This window comes from Pimephales promelas, chromosome 22 (genome assembly GCF_988280905.1).
Source record: "Pimephales promelas chromosome 22, fPimPro1.hap1.1, whole genome shotgun sequence".
Taxonomy (NCBI): Eukaryota; Metazoa; Chordata; class Actinopteri; order Cypriniformes; family Leuciscidae; genus Pimephales; species Pimephales promelas.
This window is the reverse complement of record NC_142790.1, coordinates 23,140,258-23,163,804: the sequence shown is the minus strand read 5'-3', so window position 1 is coordinate 23,163,804 and position 23,547 is coordinate 23,140,258. Positions and strand designations below refer to the sequence as shown.

At 36.5% G+C, this 23,547-nt stretch overlaps 1 long non-coding RNA gene across 1 annotated transcript in view; it reads left to right on the top strand.

Annotated features, from left to right (window-relative positions):
• Positions 1-3,584: 3,584 nt before the first annotated feature.
• The window catches only part of LOC120487992 (uncharacterized), a 77,248-nt gene continuing 57,285 nt past the window's right edge, over positions 3,585-23,547 (top strand). The window contains exons 1-2 of the long non-coding RNA XR_016149234.1: positions 3,585-3,925; positions 4,231-4,344. This is a non-coding gene — a long non-coding RNA (uncharacterized LOC120487992). The remainder of the gene's footprint in view (positions 3,926-4,230; positions 4,345-23,547) is intronic.

Genomic DNA, 23,547 nt, shown 5'->3' with positions numbered 1-23,547 from the left:
TATTCTCACATGCTTTTTTCCCCCTCAAATTATGTTTTATTTAAAAAGTTCGGGAGGAGCACGTTCAGATAATTAACACGGGTGGAAACAAGCACTCAGCAATCAATGATAAGATGTTTATAGATTCAGCAATCTCACCTCAATTCAGTGAGAGTTTAGATATCCCTCCTCCGCCCCTTCTCCACTTTTTAAGTTCTAACTCTTTAGGGGGAGTAGCCTACTCTGTTTTCGGCCGAATTCGATCTCGGAGCCCTCCTCCCGGACAGCACGCCAAATAAGCATTTAACTTTACTCCCTTTAATTGTATGTAAGTGTGAACTCGTGAAACCAGTTCAGGAGAAATTTCGATTCTGCAGCCTTTATTATTAAGATTTTATTGTTCATGTCAAGAATCAAAGTACTGATTGCCTACCAAACAGAAACACACTGATCCCTAAACAGACCCCTCACTGTAACCTTAACCAGTTAAATTAGCTGCACCTTTCTGGGTTTCTTATCATAAATAGAAACTCAACCGAACCCTGACACGTGGGAACAAACTTAATTACTTGCGAAAGAATTATCCTCATTGGTGGTAGCCTACCTCAAAGTGGAAGTTGTGTAGGCTAGCTGTCAAGGGACAGAAAGCTCTCTGATTTCATTAAAAAGATCTTCATTCGAAAGTCGTACAGGTTTGGAACGACATGAGGGTGAGTAATTAATGACAGAATTCGATTCGAGTGAACAATCCGTTTAAGTTAATTAAATATCATAGCACTTGCTTAACTGGCTGAAATAAAGTTGAAAGATTTATATATATATATATATATATATATATATATATATGATTTATTCATATATATATATATGAATAAATAAAATTATGAAAAAATGACAGGCACGTAGGCAACTATAAAAAAGATGACTGATAATATGAGACCCCCAAACCACATAAAGAGAACAGAAATAAACTTTTTTTAAATCAACATTTAATCAAATCGTATTTACACATGTAAAACACATTAATACAAATTATATTTTAAAGCATAATACAATTTATAAAATTGTATCATTGAAATTAGAAAAATGTCCAATAAAGCAAATTCCTATTTTTTCGGACGTTCACCTACTGCCCTCTGGTGGGCAGTCATTAAAACACCTTATTTTCAACATTTGTTGAGAAACAAAACGAAAGGAAAACAACCTTTTTAAATCTGTTTCAAAATTAGGTCATAGGTTTTACAAAACATATACACTTCACTTGCTTATGTAAATACATTTTCAATGCTCAAATTGAGTCTAAGAACAATGCGGTTAGCAATGAAACAAAGAAAGAGATAACAGCATTTTTATTCATTACTTTATTTGTAGAATATGAGGACACCAATGAAGAAAACTTGAACTCTATTAATAGCAAAAACACAAGCAAGAGAAAGACTGTCAGATGAAAAGACAAGAGGCAAATAATGAAATGTCTGAAACAATGCTGTAACAATAAACAGAAGCTGCCAGAACCTCGTCTACATGAAACATTTATCTGTGGAGTGACATGGACATGTGACAGCACATCAGTCCGGCTTCATCCATCATGTCCAGACAGCCGGTGGTGGAGGTCCACAGGCATCAGTACAGTTCCGTGTGAAGAAGAAGAATCAGCCAGAGCTGATTAACATGCAGGTGTTGGTTCTCTCTTGCATATTGAGCACGGCAGCTCAGAAAGAGATTTAGCAATGACCCAGTCAAGGACACAAGCGTGCACATGTGTTTGAGCACATGCAAGAGTATTTTGGAGACATCGATTGAGATTCCTACAGTATACGATTTCTTCCTGGATGCATTTTGGAAGATCTTTTTGTTTTTTATCCCAGGGTTGCTTTGTCAGCATTACAAAACAGTGTGGAATCGACTTACACTGTTTAACTGCTAAAAAGATATCATTTGACAAACAGAATAATTTAACTTTGGACAGAAACCCGAGGCTACGATTCTCACAGGCTCACCGAAATTGGACAATAGAAGATTGGTAAAAATGTAGCTTGGTCTCACATTCAGATGGTAGGGGCAGAATTTGGCGTAAACAACATGCATGTATCCATCCTGCCTTGCATCAAAGGTTCAGGCTGGTAGTGGTTTAATGATACGCAGGGTATTTTATTGGCACATTTTGGGCCTCTTAGTACAATTTGAGCATCTTTTAAATGCCACAGCCTACCTGAGTATTGTTGCTGACCATGCATCTCTTTATGAGCAATTTACCATCCTCTGGTGGCTACTTCCAGCAGGAAGCTTTTAGAAAATCTTCAATAAAAAATTGGTTATTAAACCTAAATAGAAAAAATAGAATCCTTGGAGTAGTAGGAATATTGTATTGTCTGCTTGAATTTTGCTCTTGTTTCGTTCTTTTTATTGTGTTTTTATCTTTATTTGTTTGTATTTTTTATGCCCCTTCTTCATTGTCCTCAATGTTTTTAGTCCATGTACACTGTTACGCATATTCCATCTTAAAGACCACAATGGAAACAAGCCTTTGGGCTTTTTTGTGTTTTTATCCTTTTAATAATCACTTTCTGTTGACTGATGTTGTTTTCATTCATTCATTCGTTCATTCATTCAAATGTAGCTGGACTGAAAAAGATTTGCTGTTACACTTGCACAGAAATGTAACGTTAATTTAATACAAATCTAGAAAAAAAATATATTTTGAGATTTTATATAAAATATATAACTATATATCCTATATTTTAATTGAACATTGATGGATCAAAAGATTTTGTGGAAAGTTAAGAAAGTCTTTGTTTTTAAAACCATCCTACAGGGGGCAGAAGTTCCCGTTACTCATTTAACAGACAGTAGGCCTACATTAGGACTTTTTCATGTAGGAATATAGCCTAATGTAGGAACACTTTTCCACGAGAATATAATTTTTCATAATAATATTCTCATAACATGGTTGTCATTTACCGTCGGTACTTCTCCTGGGTGTTTCCGTCTCTTGATCCTTCATCATCTCACCCTGGTCCGAGCTCATGTTTTTGCTGGATTCTTCCTTCCGTCTGAAAGAGAGACTCTTACAGAAGTTGAAGTCGCCCGGCGCTTTCTTCATCTTCTTCATCATCTTTCTATTCAGACGCGAGATGGGACGCTGGTCTTTCTCTCCCTCTCTCTGCTCTGGCTCTGTTGAGCTGGGGGAAAAAATGTCTGTTATTTTCTGTATTGTTTTCCTATCAATATAATAATGTTATGGTATTCTCATGCTTATAGAATTACATCTGAATCTGAATCTAATTACTTTACATTTTTTTAAACTTGTTGTAGCCTATGTTTATTATATATATATATATATATATATATATATATATATATTAAGGAAATAAATTCATATTAAATTTGGTAGAAAATAATAACACTTAGTGAAGTCGAAAATTATAGGCTTTTACTTATCGTAGAAGCTTAGCAGATTCACACATTTCACACTGATTTCAAGTATTTTATTAAGCGGCCAACTTTTGATCCCATTTTCTTAAAAATCTATCTCAGCAACGCAACTTTGTCGAATCTTTTTCCGAGTCATTTGGTTCATTACGAACGAATTGACTCGGAAAAAGATTTGTTCATTTTGATGAACGAGTTCAAACAGGAGAGTCACGAACGTGCATCAAAGTAGAGCCAGGTGACCATTTGAGCTTATAAAACTTAAACTTTGTTGTTGTTTTTTAAAATGAGCCATCGTTTCGCTTGATAAGACCCTTATTTATCGTTTGGAATCGTAAAGCTCTTTGAACAGTTTGCAGTTTGCACTGAAACTGTTTTTTGGACCTTGAACCGTTTGATTCCCTCTGAAGTGATTTAAGTTATATGGAGAAAAATGCTGGAATGTTTTCATCAAAAACCTTAATTTCTTTTCGACTGAAGAAAGAATGACATGGACATCTTGGATGACATGGGGGTGAGTAAATTATCAGCAAAAGTTTTTTCAAAAGCGAACTCCTCCTTTAAGTTCAGGAAGGAACGCCGTCAAGTGTAATTGCAATGTTTGGTCAGTAGATGACACTGTTGTATCTCTTCTGGTTCATAAATCTAATCAGACAGTTAATGCTGAGAGAAACTGCAAAATAGATTCCAATGTATTGACTATCATGGAGTAACAATAAACACTACTTTTACACCATGTACTCTTAAAAAAATAAAGTGTCTTTTTGCTTTTATGGTACCATGAAGAATCTTTAAACCACTTAACCTTTCCATTCATAGTAACTTGAAAGGTTCTTTGGGGAAGTGGAGAAAATCCTGGAATGTTTTCATCTAAAACCTTAATTACTTTTCGACTTAAGAAAGAAAGACATGGACATCTTGGATGACATGGGGGTGAGTAAATTATCAGCAAAAGTTTTTTTTAAAAGTGGTTTGATAAATATTAGAACCTCATTTTGTAAGAACCATGGGACAGAAACGATCCAGCTGAAATCCGTTCCCTCACTCCAATTAGGAGAGATGTTGATTTATATTCTTATTCTTATGTGGATGAAGCTTAACCAGCATCAGTTTAAAGAATATATATTTTTTTGCCATCTATGCTTTTTAATATGATAGGATAGTATGGGATCATGAAAAGTCCACGGGTTTGAACTTGAACTCGGGTCGCCAAAAAGCATTAAATGTCAGTGCTGACCACTGACCACTGCAGACAGGTGCATAGCATTAGTTTGATAAATATTGGAACCTCATTCTGTAAGAAACATGGAGGGAACAGAATCTGATGGGAAACAATCCAGCTGTCGAAATCCTTTCCCATACCCCCATGATGAGAGATGTTGATGTAGGGGCTTTAAACTGCTGATTCAAACTTGTGTGTGGATTGAGCTTAACCAGCATCAGTTTTAAAAATATGTTTTGGCTACTTTGCTTGATAGGACACTCTGGGTCTGGGATCAAGTAAAGTTCACAAGCCTGGACTTTTCTTGGGTACCCCCAAAGCCCAAATGCACTAAATGTCAGTGTGCTGACCATGAGGCTATCACTGGCAGCTGAGAAAGATTAGTTTAAAAGGGTGGTTTACTGCTTTTTTTCTTTGCATGATTGTGTTTATGAGGTGCAATATTTGTGGGTTTTATTTTTTAATTTTTCATAAATTTCACCTTTATTGTAAGCCGCTTTCTCCTCTGTTATTTGAACGACTGGTTGACTTCCTGAGTCTATGAAACTACTCCCTCAGAAACAGGCAGTGGGCTCAGATTGGTTAGTTTGGGCTGGTGCGTTGTGATTGGCTAAACTGTAGTGCACGTTGTGCGGAAAATTCACGCCAATTACCCTTACGGCGAAGTTGCATGTGTTGTTCATGTCAAATGTAAATAATGGTGTCGATACTGCAGTATCAGTATGAGCCAGAATCAGACCCAGAAAGCGGCGATGAAGAAAGTTAAGCAGAACCTCAACACACATGGCTCTTACAAAACATTTCTGAATGGTAATTTGCCTATATATATTTTTTTAACTTTATACACGTTTGTCTTACACAAAATAGCATCGAACTAACTGGCTACTAAACACAAACAGCTTTGGCACTGGTTTACGTTCTTGATCAAATCGAAAAATAACACCATATACATGAAAAATACATTTACAACATTAGTACATATACAAAATTCAGGTCCAAAATGTTTGTACGCGTTTGTCGTAGAGACGAAATAGCATAAATAAGTGGCTATAAAGCCAGCGCTGGCATTTGATAAAACTAAAACATTACGTCTGAAATTATACATGCAAATACATTTAAAACGGTTAAATCTTACTTACAGGTTGTGGCCCAACAACTGCTGCCTCTGGTTTTTAAATTTGGAACTGCTTCATGTTTTAGTAACAGTTTCTTGTTGAATCCGGCATTGAATTCGTGGAGATTCTGGAAGCTGTCTTTCTTAAAATGCGCAGCACAGAGAGCTATGTCATTTTCAGGAACATAATCAAACATAAATTGTACCCATTGTTGACGAACTACAGCGTCCGTGGGAAGCTCAAACACAGAAGACCTGACAGCTGGATGACGATAACACACTTTCGATAAGTCGCAGAAATATGGCCATGCCCTTTTTTGTATTTTCCGGAGGGAGGGTTGATGCAAATGTATGGGTTAGTGACGTCTAAAACCCGTTGTAGTCCCATTCGAGTCGTTTTTGTAGGCATTAAACCTTCTGTTTTTTAAAAGACGATATCTCTGCTTACATTAAACTTTCAGCGCTGCAACTTTGCAGATACTGTTAATGCACCAACAGCAACATTACACACTATTTAAAATGAAAAAAGGGAAATCGCAATCAACCACCCCTTTAATAAAAATTAGAACCTCATTGTGCAAGAAACAAGGGGGGAACAGAATCTGACAACAAACAATCTAGCTTTTGAAATCCGTCCCCATGATGAGAGATGGTGATGTAATGGCTTTAAAAGGCTGATTCTATTCTGTGTGTGGATGGAGCTTAACCAGCATCAGTTTAAATATGTTTTGGTGTGTTGCTTTCCTTTTATTATGATAGGAAGCTAAGAGAGAGAGAGGGTAAAGACAGGACAAGGTGACGTCCATGAGCTGGGATTTGAGCTCAGGCCACCCAAAGCACAACAGGACTATTTGTCTGCACACTGCTCACGAGGCTATTGGCACCAACTCTCAAGCTTTAGTTTTGTAAATATTAGAACCTCATTGCGCGAGAAACATGGAGGGGAACAGAATATGACTATTCTGTGTGTGGATGGAGCTTAATAAATGTTTTTCATCAAAATGAACTTGGGTTACGAAAAGAATCAGACACAAATACACCAACACTCTACAACCAATTAAATCAGTTATGACATTTTCAGGGTTATCTGTCAGCTTTTCTGAGAAACTAATGAAACTAAAGCTCGGTGGCTCTCAGTGGTGGTCTTGGAATTGTAAAATGTTTTCTCTTTTCAAAGAGCGCTCAATCATGTGAACACCCAGGTATCCAGCTGTGGCATGTTAATAGGGACCCCATTGTGTCTGCAGATCAGTAGGACGAAAATTTAATGTGACTGCTCTAAATGAAGAGATGGGGTATGGGGGGAATTACGGTGCCAGCCCTGTCTTTCTAGTATGCCACAGACCTGAATATCCTCTCGATTGGGGTTGGAAAGAGAAGTTTATAAATTAGCATTCACAATTATAAACCATATAGCAGCTATCGCTCGCTGTCACTTGATTTTGTCCGATATGGGTTAGCTAGTGCAATGACCTTAAACCTCCAGGAAAAGGATTGATTGTAAAGCCCTGTTCACTGGGAACGTTGATCGGACGCCAGTGCCTCTCTTATAATATTTTGCAGGTAATACATGTCACATTGAAAGTATCTGAATAGATAGTGTACACATCTGAAAAGTCCTCAGATGACATGTCTGTAATTTATATATAAAAAATCTAGCATTAATTGGATCTCAAACAGTTTAATTAAAAGTAGTTATTACTCCACCACCAACGTGGTTGAACGATACTTTGCGACAATGGGTTTCGGGAAACAGTCGTGACTAGTTGATTTCTAGTTGAGTTCACTTTCATACAGACAGGAGCCATCTTAGAAAATAGTCTTAATAAGTCGATCCCCGAACGTTGTTCATACAGTTCAGAAGTTCGCTGAACTTCATACAGTTCAGATGTCGTGGTTTGACTTGTCGTGACTGTTTTCCAAAGATGGCGCCTGTATACACGAAGTTAACTGTCTTTATTAAGTATCTGCTTATTAAACAATCTGTACAAAGTTCTCAATGCTTCGTTTTGCTTGTATGGACCCTTATTATGTTACTGTGTGTTAGTGTGGGGCTATTTTGAGCCTTGTTAGTGGTATAAACTAGCTATTTCTTTTTACTTAGTTAATGGCCCCAGTACTAGCATTATACGCTAAACAGTTTTTAGAGATAAAACTCTTTACATTGGATTATCATGAAAACAAATCTCAGAGAACGGTCGACTAGGTACCGATGTTTTATTAGACCAAAGGTTCATTTTGCACCGGAGTTCTCCTTTAAGTGTCAAGCATGCAATAGCAAAAGAAAAAGGTGCCCATTTTGAGCTTATTCTCCAGTTGAGAACCACAGTCTAAACACACAGATGACATTCGAACTGGTTTGGATTCTGGTAAGATTTCCTGCTGTGCAAAGTCCCTGAAATATTTTCTGCATCAAAGTTGACCTGTGATCTGTGTCTCTGGCCTGCGTGGGAAAATACCACAGTCGATACTGGCAAATAAGTCAAAGCGATGTGTCTGGAATCTCATCTATAGACCGAACAGTGCTTCATTTAAGGCAAAACCGTTATTGAACAGTCTTTTGAATGAATCACTTTGTCTATTTGCCTGTGAGAGAATCAAAGGAAAGGGATTTATGTGAGGCCTGTGCTGTGAAATGGATAGAAAGAATCATGGAAAGCTCAAAACTATTTATAGTTTATAATGTTGGACTTTGGGGCCTACAGGCTGCTGTGACAGGCTGACAGCAACATTCAGTGGTAATGTACAGTGATGTATCTGTCCAACACACAAGGTTTGACAGAAAACATGATAGATTAGATGCTGTATTCCTATAGTATTTTATTTTCATCAAATATATTTTTTCATCTTGTTATGTTGCCTTAAATATTGAACTAACAATTTTGAAGCATAGAAATCAGATTAGTTTAGTGAAATTCAGACTAGTGAAATTTGAAATTATTTGCCATGTCCCAGGGTGGACTATACATTTTATGACTTACACTCTCAGAAAAAAAGGTACAAAAGCTGTCACTGGGGTTGTACCTTTTCAAAAGGTACACTTTTGTACCTTAAGGGTGCATATTGCATATTGGTGCATATTAGCACCTAAAATTAACATATATCAACACTTAAACTGTACATATTAGTACCTGAAATGTACATATTAGCACCTATTAGCACCTAAAATGTACATATCAACACTTAATGTATATTCGTACCTGAAATGTACATATTAGCACTTAAAATGTACATATTAGTACCTGAAATGTACATATTAGCACATAAAATGTATATATTAGCACATAAAACGTACAAATTAGCACCTAAAATGGACAAAAGTGTACCTTTTGAAAAGGTACAGCCCCAGTGACAGCTTTTTTTCTGAGAGTGTAGTTCACATACTGTTTTTCACTCACTATATAGCGTGGAAGTAAGCTTAAAGAGATAGTTCACCCAAAATGAAAGTGTTGTCTTCACTTACTTCCCCTAAAGTTGTTCCAAACCTCAATGAGTTTCTTTCTTTTGTTGAACAAAAGAGAAAATATTTTTAAGAAATGTCGATAATCAAACAGTTGACGAGCCGTTGATTTTTTCCCCCTGCTATCTATGGAAGTTAATGGCATCAAGTGTTTGATTACCAACATTGATGACAACATTTTCATTTTTGGGAGAACCATTCCTGTTAGTCTAGTTATATCTCGGAAAAGTCAATTTCGAATTCATAAAGTGTAAGTGCCTGAACTTGACTCTTTATTTGTTGTTTTGAATCCGCGATTTACATGTTGACCAGTTAAAGCCTCAATAAATTCATTACATTTGCTTTTGAAAACCATTTTTTGTCATTTTCCCCATGCATTTTTAAATCTACCTCATTGACATTGAAAAGGAAACGAACAGACTTGTGGGATCAGTGCTTTCTGCTTAGCTTGCAGTAATGGCTTGAATTTGATGTGCTACATTAGACAACGGGATTGCACAGCTCCCCTAGGGTTTGGTCCGTGGACATGAAGAGAATACTAAAGAACCTCACTTTTTCTTCTCCTTCTGTTTTTCTGGAGGTCTTCTCAGGGTCCCTTCGATACAGACCTCAGAATAACGCTCCCAAAGTGAGGTGCTGCTTGTTGGCAGCACTTTCATGTGTTCTGACTCTCAAACTCATGTTGAATTTCATTCATATTGCATATTGAAACGGATCTTTTTTGTGATAAACCTTTCTAAGTGCACCACCAAACTTTCTTATACGAGCCCAAGGGTGTGCTTGCCTTTCCATGTAACAAGTCCACTTACAAAACCAGAGACAAAGAGGAAGAAAAATCGTTTGTCTGCATGTGTTCCTGTGTGCAAGAACATACTTTTTGAATAATTCAAAGTGCCCTGTATTGTCCATTAAGTGTGTTTGTCCCCTTCCAATATGGGCATTAATATTTAATGTGTTTGTGTGGGTATGTCTGTATACCCCAATGATGAGGGCATGCTGAGCGATGTTGTGTCTATATTTTGAGATGTGTTGTGATGCCAGGGCTGAACAGGAATATTTAACCGACTGTTTGCATTAACTGTAACAGACAGTCTTGGGCCCGGGAGAGCGAGGCCATGGACCACAGCTTAGATTTGAAGAGTTATTATTTGCGCTGATGCATCCTCCACTTCACACCGCAAACCCTGAGGTTTATACATCGCCTCAGGTATATCAAACACATATTAGATCTATTCCTCTCTCACCACCTCCAGGTTTAGCCTCTGAGTCATGCAGATTATTTTGACTTCAAGTCTTATTCTTTCCTTACTTGCCCTGTTCAGTTTTGTCATCTTGAAGAAAATGTCTTACTCTTTTGAAGTTTCTTTTCTTATTTATATAACATTTAACAGTATAGTATGTCAACAGTATGTCATTTTTGTGTAAATGAGAAAAGGAAAGATCAAATGTGTGTGTGCACAGGGTTGCTTTAGGCATATTTGATCCACCATTAAATTACCATCACAAGATGATTGCAAATCATAATGAATGTGACTGTATGGATAATGTTCCATTAGAGTGGCAATTTTTTTTCCATTCACGGCCATACAAATGTAGGTGTGTAATTTGCAAAAAAAAAAAAAAAAAAAAAAAAATGCATCCATCCGCCATGCTGCTGATCGAAACGCTTTTTCCGTCTTTTCACTGTCTCTTGGGTCAAATTCATACAGGAAGTCAGTTTACAGCTTGCAATTGACCAGCTCTTATTTAGCATGCTGCAAATAACTCATTTCATTAATCACAGGAAGATGTCAACTTTGTCAAGACAATTGTGATGATAAAGGTGCTGATGGCGTGCTTTAGTAATTTATATGTTTTTAAAGCATTTATATAGACCATTAAAATATTTATCAGCTATCTGCATCCAAAAACTATTAGCCTAAAGCTATGAAATGTGATGAGAAAGGCGCTGATGGAATCCCAATGCGCACATGACTGCTGGTATTTAAGTTAAGTAAGATAAAAGCCTCTAATATTATGTAGCCAAAGATCATAAAGAGAGAAAACAAAAAGCTAAGAACGGAGTTAGAAGACATGGGGTATAATATCTTGATTAATACTTTTTGTTTTTGTTAAACATAATATGAAAAATAACTATTCATATTTATATGTGGAACTTTTGTGCATTGTTACACTCGCTGGGTTGGAAATGCTGGGTTGGTTTTACCCAATTTTGGGTCAAATATTGACAAACCCAGCCATTGGGTTACCTTTTTAAATTGCATTTTTAATCCAACGTTTGGGTTTGTCCATATTTGACCCAAAATTGAGTTAAAACAACCCAGCATTTTTTAGAGTGTATGTTTCTGATTTACTCATTAAAGTATTCTTAAAATGTTAGCTACAATAAATTCAACAATTAAGTAAGTTTTAATAAATTTCAGAACTATTATGTACAGCAGGGGTTCTCAAAGTTTTGATAGGTGTGGGCCAATTTAGGAACCCAACATTGAAATGAGGGCCAAAGGAGCAGGATAAAAAAAGAAAAAAAAAGAAAAAAAAAAGAAAATCCCATTTGAAATAATTTTAATGACCAAGTTGCATCTCTACATTTTACATTAGTTGCAATAAACACATTTTAATTCAAAACTGGAGCTACATCTGGAAACTTTTAAAAAAGAAGCTTACCAAACAAGTCATCATCATCATTCCTTGTCAGTCGCGTTTCCATTATTGCAGATTTGCATACGGTATTATTATCTTGCTTTTTTTAACTCGTAACTGAAAAACGAAAAAAATTAATGGTTGTTGTCTTTTTAAAACACAAAGTTGAACACAATTTTAATTTGAACTGGCTACACCAGCTGCTGCGCAAAAAACTAAATATCGACAGACTTTTTAAGATTTTTGTTAGATTTTGATTTTGTTACATACAATTAAACACTAAATAATGAGTGAATGAAGGAATTAGATGATTGAATATAAGCTGGTATAGCAGGGACTATAGACAGCTGGCCTATCACTCAAGAAAAAAATGAGCAGTGCTCTGCGTGGTGCTGCGTTTCAGACCAAAGGAAACGGACGTGAGTGCTGATACCCTGGCAAGTCGGCATCTTTCCCTTGATGATCAATAAAGTGGCTCCCATAACTCAGGAATAGCATATCGCCAGAGGCTTTCCTGCTGTTCTGGCCTGATCCCTCATTCTTTAAATATTCCTGCTCTCCATTCCCACCTGCTGCTATCTCTTGTTCCCTGCTCGCTTTCTTCTACACAAGGACAGATAGGACTTGTCTCGTTCTCCCTGATAGAGCAAGGACACAGTTCCTTTCATTCAAAGTTTGGTCTACAGTGTGTTTCACAAAACCATGCATCAAAATAATGCAGTGATATCACCGGGGAACACGTTAGTTGTGGCACTTTTAAAAACATGCAAGCTGTGATTTAAAAAAAAAAATATATATATTTATTGGATGAATTATAATAGCACAGGATTGTTCTGAGACCCCCACTAACTCAGACAGATATGGATATTGCATTAATATCAGCTGAAAGTTATATAAAATCTATACAGCCGCCTGCAGTTTTCTTCCCATGGCATTTCTTTCCAAAGCACGTACAGATGCACAACTTTGCTATTGATGAAAACTGAGATCAGTGCAGGATATGAAATAGTATGATCTGCCTCTGGTTTGTTTTACTTTTTAAACAGAACATTGTGTGTTTATTTGATTTGATTCATCATTTGATCATGCTTTCATGATACAAATAAGATTGTAGTAATCTCATTTGACCCTTTTTAAATCTATTCCACAGACTTTATCCCTCAAATCAATGTGAAAAACAAGATTCCATCTGGGGATACTTGTGCAACATGCAGGTAAAAGTGTTTCTTGCGTGATATGATTTCTATATACACTTTTAAAAAAAAAGGTTCTTCAGAGGTTCTTTGCGGGGGTCATGGTGCTATATAGCACCACCGGTTCTTCAGTGGTTCTCTGGGGCGGTTAACGTGCTCTATGGCACCTCTTATGGTTCTACAGAGCACCATATGACAAAGATAGCACTTAAAGTGGTTCCCCTATGATTACAAGCCAATGAACCATGCACTTTTAGTGCTATTATTTAGCACAGAGTGTGTTATAAGAAATTAATTTATAATACCATGATTTGATTCTTATAAAGATTGGCTTTGAGCATTTTAATAAATATGTACATTCCCATTTAAAAGTTTAGTGTTGATAAGATTTTTCTATTTTTTTATTTGTGAAATATTGTGAAATAAGTTTTTGGGATGCAAAGCTGGATTTTCAGCATCATTACTCCAGTCTTCAGTGTCATGTGATCCTTGAGAAATCATTATAATATGCTGATTTGCTCCTCAAAGTGTCCTTGCTGAATAAAAATATTAATTTCTTAAAGAAATTCTTCTCAAATAAAAACCTTCGGACTCCAAGTTTTATAACGGTATAGTGTACAAAGAAAATATTGAATGATAAAAGACAGGGAAAGTCTGTGTCAATGACTGTAATAGTTTTTAGATTGTGGATGATTTGTGAGATATTTAACGTTTATTTTTCACCCATGTGACTCAAGCAACTCAAGCAAACTGACATGGACTTGAGTAGTGTCCTGGCAGCAGCAGAGACATGCAGGTATTCATCTGCATCTTAGTTCAGTGCTAATTAGTGCTACTTGCTACTGATTAAAACATCATATATAGAGACTTTATACTCTTTTGACCCCGACCATTAGCAGCTAAGAACAACTTAGCAACTGCATGACAACGCCCATTGTTTTCAAAAATTAAACATTAAAATTTAGTTGTTCAGCAACTTTAATCATGGTTATACTGTATAAAAATCAAAGCTAGATCCAGAAATAATAAGTGATTAACAGCTGCAGCAAAATGAATTTTGTCCTGGCTTTGCTTCAGACTCTCAGTTCAGGAGGCCTCAATTCTGGCCAAACCTTTATCTCTCCAGGGTTCAATATCCCACAAATCCATTTTTTTCTGTTCTGTTCATTGTGAGTCTGTTTGTCTCATCTCCGATTGATTTCCTCCCAAAAAAAAAATCCTGATTCGCTGAACTAAATGCACCCATCCACAGACCTAAACTCATCTCCAAACTCTGTGCTGACCCTGTAGTGGACTGTCGGATTTAGATGGAAAGCCTTATCGCGAACGCCGCACACCTGCTAAACCCGAGTCTCGTCCCAATCATCTAACTCGCATTGCGGCGTTCCTTTGCTTTCCGGCAGATTTATTAATCTCTCTCTGGCGAAAACTGTTGTTATCAGCACTGCAGGAAAACAGTAACACTCTCCATGTCACTGTGGCAGTATTTGCATGGACTCCCCCCTGTGTACGTCTATCCTTCACTTCTTGGCTCTGTAAAATTCCGAGCGAGTGAAAAATGGGAACGGATGGGGTCATTGGCCGTGCATCATAGAGCTTCCTTTTTTTTTTTTTTTCACTGGCTGAGCGTCCTCATCTGTAGACAGCAAACAATGGAATGTGCAGAAACCTCTTTGGTGAACAATAGGACAGCTGATTAATCCCAGAACAGAAATCCTGCGCTCAGGGTCATTCTGGGTCTCATATGATGAATGTGACCTCCATTCTGTGTGATAGTGTGCAGAAGGGTGATCTATAATGCCTGCTGGACCTCTAAGCCAAAGGGTAGACTGGACAGATAGATAGAAACAGGCATGCAGTACTTTCGAAGCCCTGTAGGGCGCACTGTTTCTCTTGTGGCTGTGTATCTCTGAAAACAATCAAACTGTGTGAATGGTTGCTGATTGTGGTGGTGAACTGAAAGCAAGAGGACAAACAATCCGGTGCGTGAATGCAGGCAAATCTCAAATAGATTCATACACTCCTCTGTAGTAGTGGTATTTTATGTTGTGTGTGAGTGTAGGCTACGTGTGTGTGGCGCAGCTTGTCTTTCCCAAGTGTGCAGTGGTCATGCCAGCAGCCATTATAACATCCATTCATCTCTATCAGCTCTCACACACCTCTCCGCCTGCCACTTTTTGCAACTCAGCATGCATGTGTGATTGTGTGGAAATAAACGGAATTAAGCTAGGTATTTACTTAAAAGGAATGTTCCGGGTTCAGAATTTAAGGCATTTGTTGCACAAAGTCCGTTTTCTCTGGATTTCTTTTTGTGGTTTGGAGTAACTATTACGTTCTTATATTTTTAATTTGTATTTTTTATAAAGGCTACACGTTAGAGCCCGACCGATAAAGGATTTTGAAGGCCGATCCGATATATCGGCCGATATATATATTTTTTTATTATTATTTCAGAAACGCACAACAACAGATTTCCCTAACATTAGTTGTATGTAGTTATTTATGAGTTTTATGAACTAAAATAATATTATAATGCATTTTAAAAAGAAACTTGTTTCTTTTATTGTCACAACAGAACAGGCTGATGATAGTGGCATTAGCTAGCTTTATGGTTAGCTAGCTAGTCTATGATGAGCCATAATTTAGCAATGGATCATTAACTGTTATTGATACATTTTCATAACTGTCACACACTATTAAAGAAATACTTCAGTCACAAGCGAAACGAAGCAAAATGTAGATCTACATCTGGAAAGTGATATTTTTTTCCATAGGATGGTAGGGGAAGACTAATAAATGATATAAACCCCAGTGCTCATATATATAGCTCATATATTTATATATACAGTAATAACATTAAGTCAACGGTGTTCATAAACACGATTATGCGTGTTGATAGCACGCCAAAAATAAAAACATGAATTGGCGTGTCATACACACGCAATTTCATGAGATCAGTCTGAAATAACAGTAGCCTTTAACTCGAGAAGCACCTCACTTATGTGCTCTGCTGTAAATAAGAGTTGAATCTGAAATCGCCTCCTAAACTCTTAATCACTATTTCCCTATAATACACTCCTGTCCACTAATAGGCCTACAGTTCACTGAAAGGAGTGACTGAAAGTGAATGAGCGAATTGAGACAGCCGTTTGAGTGTACATCGGATACACTTGTTATTGCGGCGATAGAATGAGTGCACTCAATAACGTCCAGTTTGGTTGTCCCTTCAAATAATGGACTAGTGGAGGTATTAGGTCACATCATGCTGGTTCCTTCGAGAGTGGGATTTTCCCATAGGCTTTTGGATTAATGCTAAAAAGAAGCTCTGTGATCAGCAAAACTCTATGATACTTGCATGTTTTGTCCATCAAGATATTTATCACATATCAACACAACTTTCATGAATTTTGAAGCCTTAAATACAGTCGCCAAAAATAAAAGCTATGCACTGTAAAACATATTTTCAAGATTTGTTATCACAACATATTTTCTTTTGTCAAATCAACTTTATAATAATTTATTTAGAACAGATAACTTATTATTTAGAGTTTTTGGTGGTTAAATTAATCTACTTCATTGTATTAACTCAATTTTCCAGTTCAATCAACTTAAAATTTTAAGGCAACCAGGTTACTTACTTTTTTAAGTTAAACCAACAATATTTTTTTTTTACAGTGTAGTAATCATAACATTTTTTCCTTTTGTCAAATCAACTTAAATAATTTATTTAGTTCAGATAACATGTAATTTTGAGTTTCTGATGGTTAAATTAATCTCCTTCATTGTATTAACTCACTTTTTTCCAGTTCAATCAACTTAAAATTTTAAGGCAACCAGGTTACTTACTTTTTTAAGTTAAACCATCAATATTTTTTACAGTGTAAAGGTAGGCTATAAACTACACCATGGTCCCACGAATTCAACGTCGACGTCACTAAGCTCAACTCTTTCCCAGAACATTTGAATTAGAATAATTTAGAAGAGCACAATTATAAGCATAAAGAGGCTGTAAAAGTGGACTGAAAATACCTGTTCACTGTGATGACGTTGAATCTCCTCGACAGCCTCTTTAGTCCCATGTGGCCTCTTGTTAACAACCATTCTCATTCTAGGACGTCATATAGTGACGCTTTTGACATTGTGTCTAAATCTGATGCACATGGCATGCTTTAGCGTCAATATAACACGCTTTGGTTATGGGTAGGTTTAGGTCTGGGGTAGGGTTAGGGTTAGACCACTAGGAGGCGCCTTCTGGCCCATATATATCTGCGTCTCATATTGACGCTAAAGGGTGCCAAAGAGATAAGGATTTGTGAAAGTTAATAAAATAAGAAACTCAAACACCCCCCAACCTATCCAAGACCCCACACTCACTCCTTGACATAGTTAATAAGACTGCTTTATTTTTGTAAATGTTTCACTTTTAAAAACATCAATGTTATCACTTCCCGGTTGATTTTGGAGAATTGTCAAGGCGGTTTTTACACGGTTTTGTTAACTGCAGTCAAACCCCCGAAGGGCGGAAGAGAGATGGGACCAATTACAGAGCTGCCTGGCCTTGAAGTAATCAAAATTATTATATGAAAGTAGCTCATTCCCCTGTGTATTATTCTCTGCGTGTGTTTACCGAGGAAAGTGGGTCATGTGGTGTTAGAGAATGAGATGTAATAAATTGCTTTCAGAAGTTTAGTGGCATGAGATCATGAAGTTCAGTGCAACATCTTTCCATGTTTGTGGAGTGTTTTGCTGGAGGTAAGTCAGAAAGAAGTGGTAAAAAGATTCATATTTTAAATTAATTCCTGCTTTGAAGTCATTAAACCTAATTTTTGATTGTGATATTAAAGCGTGGTTTGGATATAAATTGCATGATGATACTAGTTACATTTGGCAAATTAATACCTGATGACGTCAAGGAAAGCAGCTTGAAATGCTTTTTCAGGATTTCACTCATAATTCACTCACATTTCACTCAGCAATTTCTAAGAAACGCTGTATAGATGTATAATACGGTTTGGGCATATTTATATTCAGTGTTTGTCTTTTCAATAACCTTAACTGTGAGGCTTGAGTTGAAAAAATAAACCAGGTGTTTTCCTCCTACTGTTGTACACTTTTAACAGGTTCTTCTAGCACTTTCTAGATGGCAAATGGTTCCTGGTAGATCAGTTAGCCTACCATTTAAAGAATCGTCTGCAAGCAAAACTCAAGTGTCTGGGCCACAAAGAGATTCTTTGATTATATAAAGCAAATGTATGGAACTGCAATTTTGTGTGTGTGTGTGTGTGTGTGTGTGTGTGTGTGTGTGTGCAGCTAATTGTAGGTTCAGTTCTTTTATTGAGCATAAATGCACTACTTTTCAAAAATTTGGAGTCAGTAAGAATTTTAAAATGATTTTGAAATGACTAATACTCACTAAGATCAAAAATACAGTAAAAACGGTAATATTTAAATTTTGAAAATTAATGTTTTCTATTTTAATTTATTTTTTAATGTCACTTGATCATCATTTTTTGCTGTATAATTTTACACATACATATATTTATTAAATTTATTATTATTTTTTTTAAATTTTTATTTTATTTTTTAAATTGAATTTTTTTAAATTATTTTTTTTTTCAATTTAATTTTTTTTTATTTAATACGTTTATTCTTGGCAGACAGTCACATTAGCGTCTGTCTACTTTCTTTCTGCTTTCTGCCTAAATCCAGTACACTTTCCAATATTGGCAGAGCCTGTCTGCACTAGATGTTAAAGTCTGTTTACCCACATTACTGCAAAGCATTGCCATTTAGTGGGCTCTCAACTCAAATACATCTACAAATTAAGTGTGCTGGCTGCATAATATTCTTGGTGAAGAGTGTTTTGTTGCTGTGGTGCTCTATGATTTTAATATGGCAGTCAAAAGTATTATAAATGTCCTAGAATTAAATGTTGAGATAATTGTCTTGCTAATATTGCCTAAATTGCTGAAGCGTTCTGCTTGCAGCTACAGTATTTTTGCTGTAGCTTCTATATTTAGGCTTATACAGTACCTTTATTATTTAAAGGGATAGTTCACCCCAAAAATGGACTCTGTCATTACCTCGGTTCTTGTTGAACTTTTTTTGGTTTACACTGGTAGTTGCGCAGGCTGTTAATGGAGGGAAAGCTAGCTCTCAGATTTAATCAAAATGATCTAAATTTATGTTCTGATGATGAACGAAAGTCTTGCGGGTTTGGAACGACATGAGTGCGAGTGAGTAATGAAATAATAAAAAAATTGGGTGAACCATCCCTTTAACTGTCTCTATCTCAGGCTCTTCCTAAAGCAGATGAGCATTCAGTGGACGAAATGTGCGAATGCTGGCTGCTTCCGAAGAGCCATCTGTGAAAATCCGTGTCTACCCATTTAGGAAGCCGTGCTTTCACTCAAACTCAGGTTTGTGAGTCATTTGAGGTGGAGTCTACCACAAATAACAAGCATGACATCCAAAGTAGATATGTTGGAAAGACACCTGTGAGCTGTTTTTAATGAGTTGTGTGTATCTTCTTCAGGATGTTTATCCCAAAGGAGACATCTCAATGTCAGAAATGTTTCACATTGATGTGCCTGACTTGCAAACGCACTTCTTTTGTGCTTTTCTCTTTCAAAGTCACAGAGCAATGTGCAGTGCGGTTTTTCCACAGATGGATGATGTGGTGTAAATTTTTTATCTTGTTTGTTTTAAAGGGATAGTTCACTTTGAATAAATTTTTGGTATGTTTTAGCTTACCTCAAGGTCATCCAAGATGTAGGTGTCTTTGTTTCCGCAGTAGTTTCAATTATGATATTTTTAGGTCAAACCGTTCTTGTCTGCCAGTCTTATAATGCAGGTCTATGGTCACCACTTGGACGTGGCTGTGATTACAAGAGGTAAAAACAATATAAATACTGTTCGTTTTCTCACACAAACAGCTCGTTTTGTGTCTTAGGCCATCAATGTGTACTTACATTTACGAGTCATTAAATCATGTTTAATTTGGACTTTGCTGTGCATGCTCTTTGAGGTGGTGACCATAGACCTGCATTATATGTGTGATAGACAAGAATGGTTTGACCTAAAAATATCAAAATTGAAAATACTGTGGAAACAAAGACATTTACATCTTGGATGCCCTTGAGATAAGCTAAAACATATCAAAAATAAATTTCAAAGTGAACTATCCCTTTATCATTAATAAGCAATGTCTCTCATCTCTCATTGAAAAATATACTTTTTGGGAGCTCCTGTACCAGCCGAGGAAGTGCCATTGAGAATGGGAATGCTAACAGATAGCTTTCACCAGGTATTATAGACCTCCATGGCCAAATCTGCAGTGATTATTCTTCCATGACAGGGAAACAAAGTATTAGTCCTAAAGACAGCAGGAGAGCTGAGACAAATTAAAATCATCTGCTGATTAGAAAAATACGGCACCCACTTCCTCTTCGGCAAATGGAAATCAAAGTGCTCATTACTCACACGCTGTTAGGCTCCGTTTTAAAAAGCTCATTTTTTAAAAGAGGACAGTAATTTCAGGAAATTATGTCATGCTTTGTGATTGCCTCAGCAGTTTTCTTTTTCTCTTTTTGGAAATTCTGCTTGTTCTGAAAACAAGCAGATATAAGGTTGACTGATAAAACCTGTAGATTTTTCTCTCTTCTCCGCTATTGATTTCTGAATAATGAGCTGCCTAAAATTGGCCAGATGCTCCGATCTCTGCGTTTAGCTGATCCATTAAAGCTCTGCTGGCACAGATCTGCTTCTTGTGTAGAGAGGTTTGTCTCTTGAAAATGATCTCTGCGTGTTGGCCCCCTTTTTTGCCTTCCTCTCCAATTATTTTCTTAGCTTGTTTTGGTAAAATCAAAATGAGATGCTCAAAAATTCCTGTCTATATACCTTTATTTACTGCTATATACAGGGCCTAAAACTACATTTTTGCCACACCTGTCGATGGCCGGTGTCTGAAAAAAATGTACCGGCCATGACACTGTTTTTGCAAAGTAAAATTCACAATTTTCAGGACCAGAAATTGAATAAAGGCTAATCAAATGTAAAATAACACTACATAGTGACAAAATTAACATTACAAAAGTCATTCAGTCAAGAGCAGTGAGTGTTTTTTAACATTAAATATGCAGACAGCAGCAGGTATATTAGGCTGCTGTCACTTTAAACCGAATGCATGGATCCAATATATGAAGAGTTCAGATGCAAAAGTGCCATTTGAAATTTTTATCTTTAATGATGATTTTAATCAAACTTGTATATTTAAGTTCAGTAATTTCACTTAAATGGCAATGATAATTACTATTAATTGTTATTTAAATGAAATTACTGAACTTAAATATACAAGTTTGATAAAAATCATCATTAAAGAAGAAAATTTTAAATGGCATTTAGAGGCTTTTGCATCTGAACTCTTCATATGTATATACATACAGAGTATGGGTAGGTTTAGGTCTTGGGGTAGGGTTAGGGTTAGACCACTAGGAGGCGCCTTCTGCCCTATATATCTGTGTCTCATATTGACGCCAAAGGGTGACGTGGTGTGGATGTCCACACATTGGCAAAAGCGTCAGTATATGACACCTTGGGATGAGAACGGGCTGGTATATTATGAGACAATTTTAGTGTTTTTTTTTGACATTGGATGCATGCAAATTGAGTAGGAGACCTCTAAACAAAATAAGAAACTTTTAAAATAGCATAATGTTACTGTTACCGGCCATGCACTCCACACCAGTAGAGTCAGCAGTGGTCATGGTTCAGTGTGCTGATAGAATATCTCAATTACCATAGTTCTCCATTTTTGTTTGGGGGAAATTAAGAGAAACTTGAAGTAATTGGCTGTTTTTATAATAAAAAAGATGCGGCTAAACCTTAATGCATATCTGTTCGCACTTCAATTAAAGCCAAAATCTCCGAAAACTTTAGTAAATGTAATAAAAATGAGCTATAAAAAGATTAGTTCTGCTGCAACAAGCTGATTATATTGATAAATAGTCCAATTTAGTACATAGTCATGAAGGGTATTTAAGGAGAAAAATTACAGTAATGTGATCCTACTGTGTTCTTAGCAGAAGAACATTATAAAATACGTCACTGTGAATTAGCATCGTTGTTCTGCCGTGTTGATGTCTGCATAAGAGAACATTTGTGTGAGATGGTTTGGGGCTTGCCTGTAGGTTATCTAGGATTTATTTTATATCCTGGATTGTACTTTAGATTTGCATTCTTAATTAGTCAGTGTGAGAAGGCAGATCAGGACAATCTGATTTGAACACATCTTGAGTTAAACTCAGAAAGCCCCTGAATTCTGATCATCTTCATTTTCCATTGTGTTGTTCACCACTTTATGTTCTTTTAATTGAATGTTGGATGAAATTATGGCTGAATCTTTACAAAACAGGTCAAGATAATGTCTTGATCATATTTTCCCACAAAAAAAAAATCAAAGTTATTGTCTTAAATATATTATAAATCCATTAATTGTATTATCTAATAATAACCAATATATATATATAATATTATTTACAGTATGTGCCTGTATTAGATGTTCACAAATGAAGCTTTTGCCTTTTATAAGTCCTTTGTCCTAGTTGTCAGTGGCAAATGATTTTGAAGGTCACTCTGACAGTCTGCAGTAAAGCTTTTACCACCCAAAGTCCGTCAGTCTGTTCTCAGTGGTGTAATTCCATCTCTGTTACACAAACGTCATGTATAGCACAAGCTGGCAGACGACAACATTACGTTTGACTTGAAGCTCTTTGAAAGATTTGTGTCTTTTTAAGAGGCACGCTGAGCTGGTTAATGAGCTTTAAAGAAGAGAATGTGCTTTTAAACAACTTTTACGCTTCAAATTGCCTCCATGAACTCATCTTCTGTCTTTTTCTGTGCACCCTATATTGCCTCATAAGGTAGAAGGAAAATATGTACCTTTGTGAAGTTATTATACAAATAGTATTAGATGTCACAGACCGTTCACAGGCAATCTGATTCATATTGCACATGCAAATGACAAGAAAACAGCCAAGGTCCAATCTGATTGGCTTAAAATAATTATCAGTTAGTATGTGTTGAGTAATTACCAGGCTGCTACAGGATGGATCAACACAGGATCTTCCTCCATTACAGTGTCATACAATAGGTAATACAAGTTTCAACAAGCAAAAGTGATTATGGAAGGAGAAATGTTAGTTATGGTGCCTTATTATATCACCTGCCAATTACTGGGATATCTCTGCAGTTTATAATAGTGTGTGTTTTTGTTGATGTGGCATCAGACAGGTGTCATCCTCTTCATCAGGGAGATGCCTCAGAGCTGAGCAATGGAGACGCCTGCTCATACGCTGCGGATAAGAAAAGCACAGGATAACAAGGTCCCTGAAGCCCTATTATTTGCACTGATATTAGAAGCATTTGTGTACGTGTGTGGAGTTTGTGTTCCCTTGTGTGTGTGTGTGTGTTTGCGCATGTGCTATGCATGTGAAATCAGTGTTTG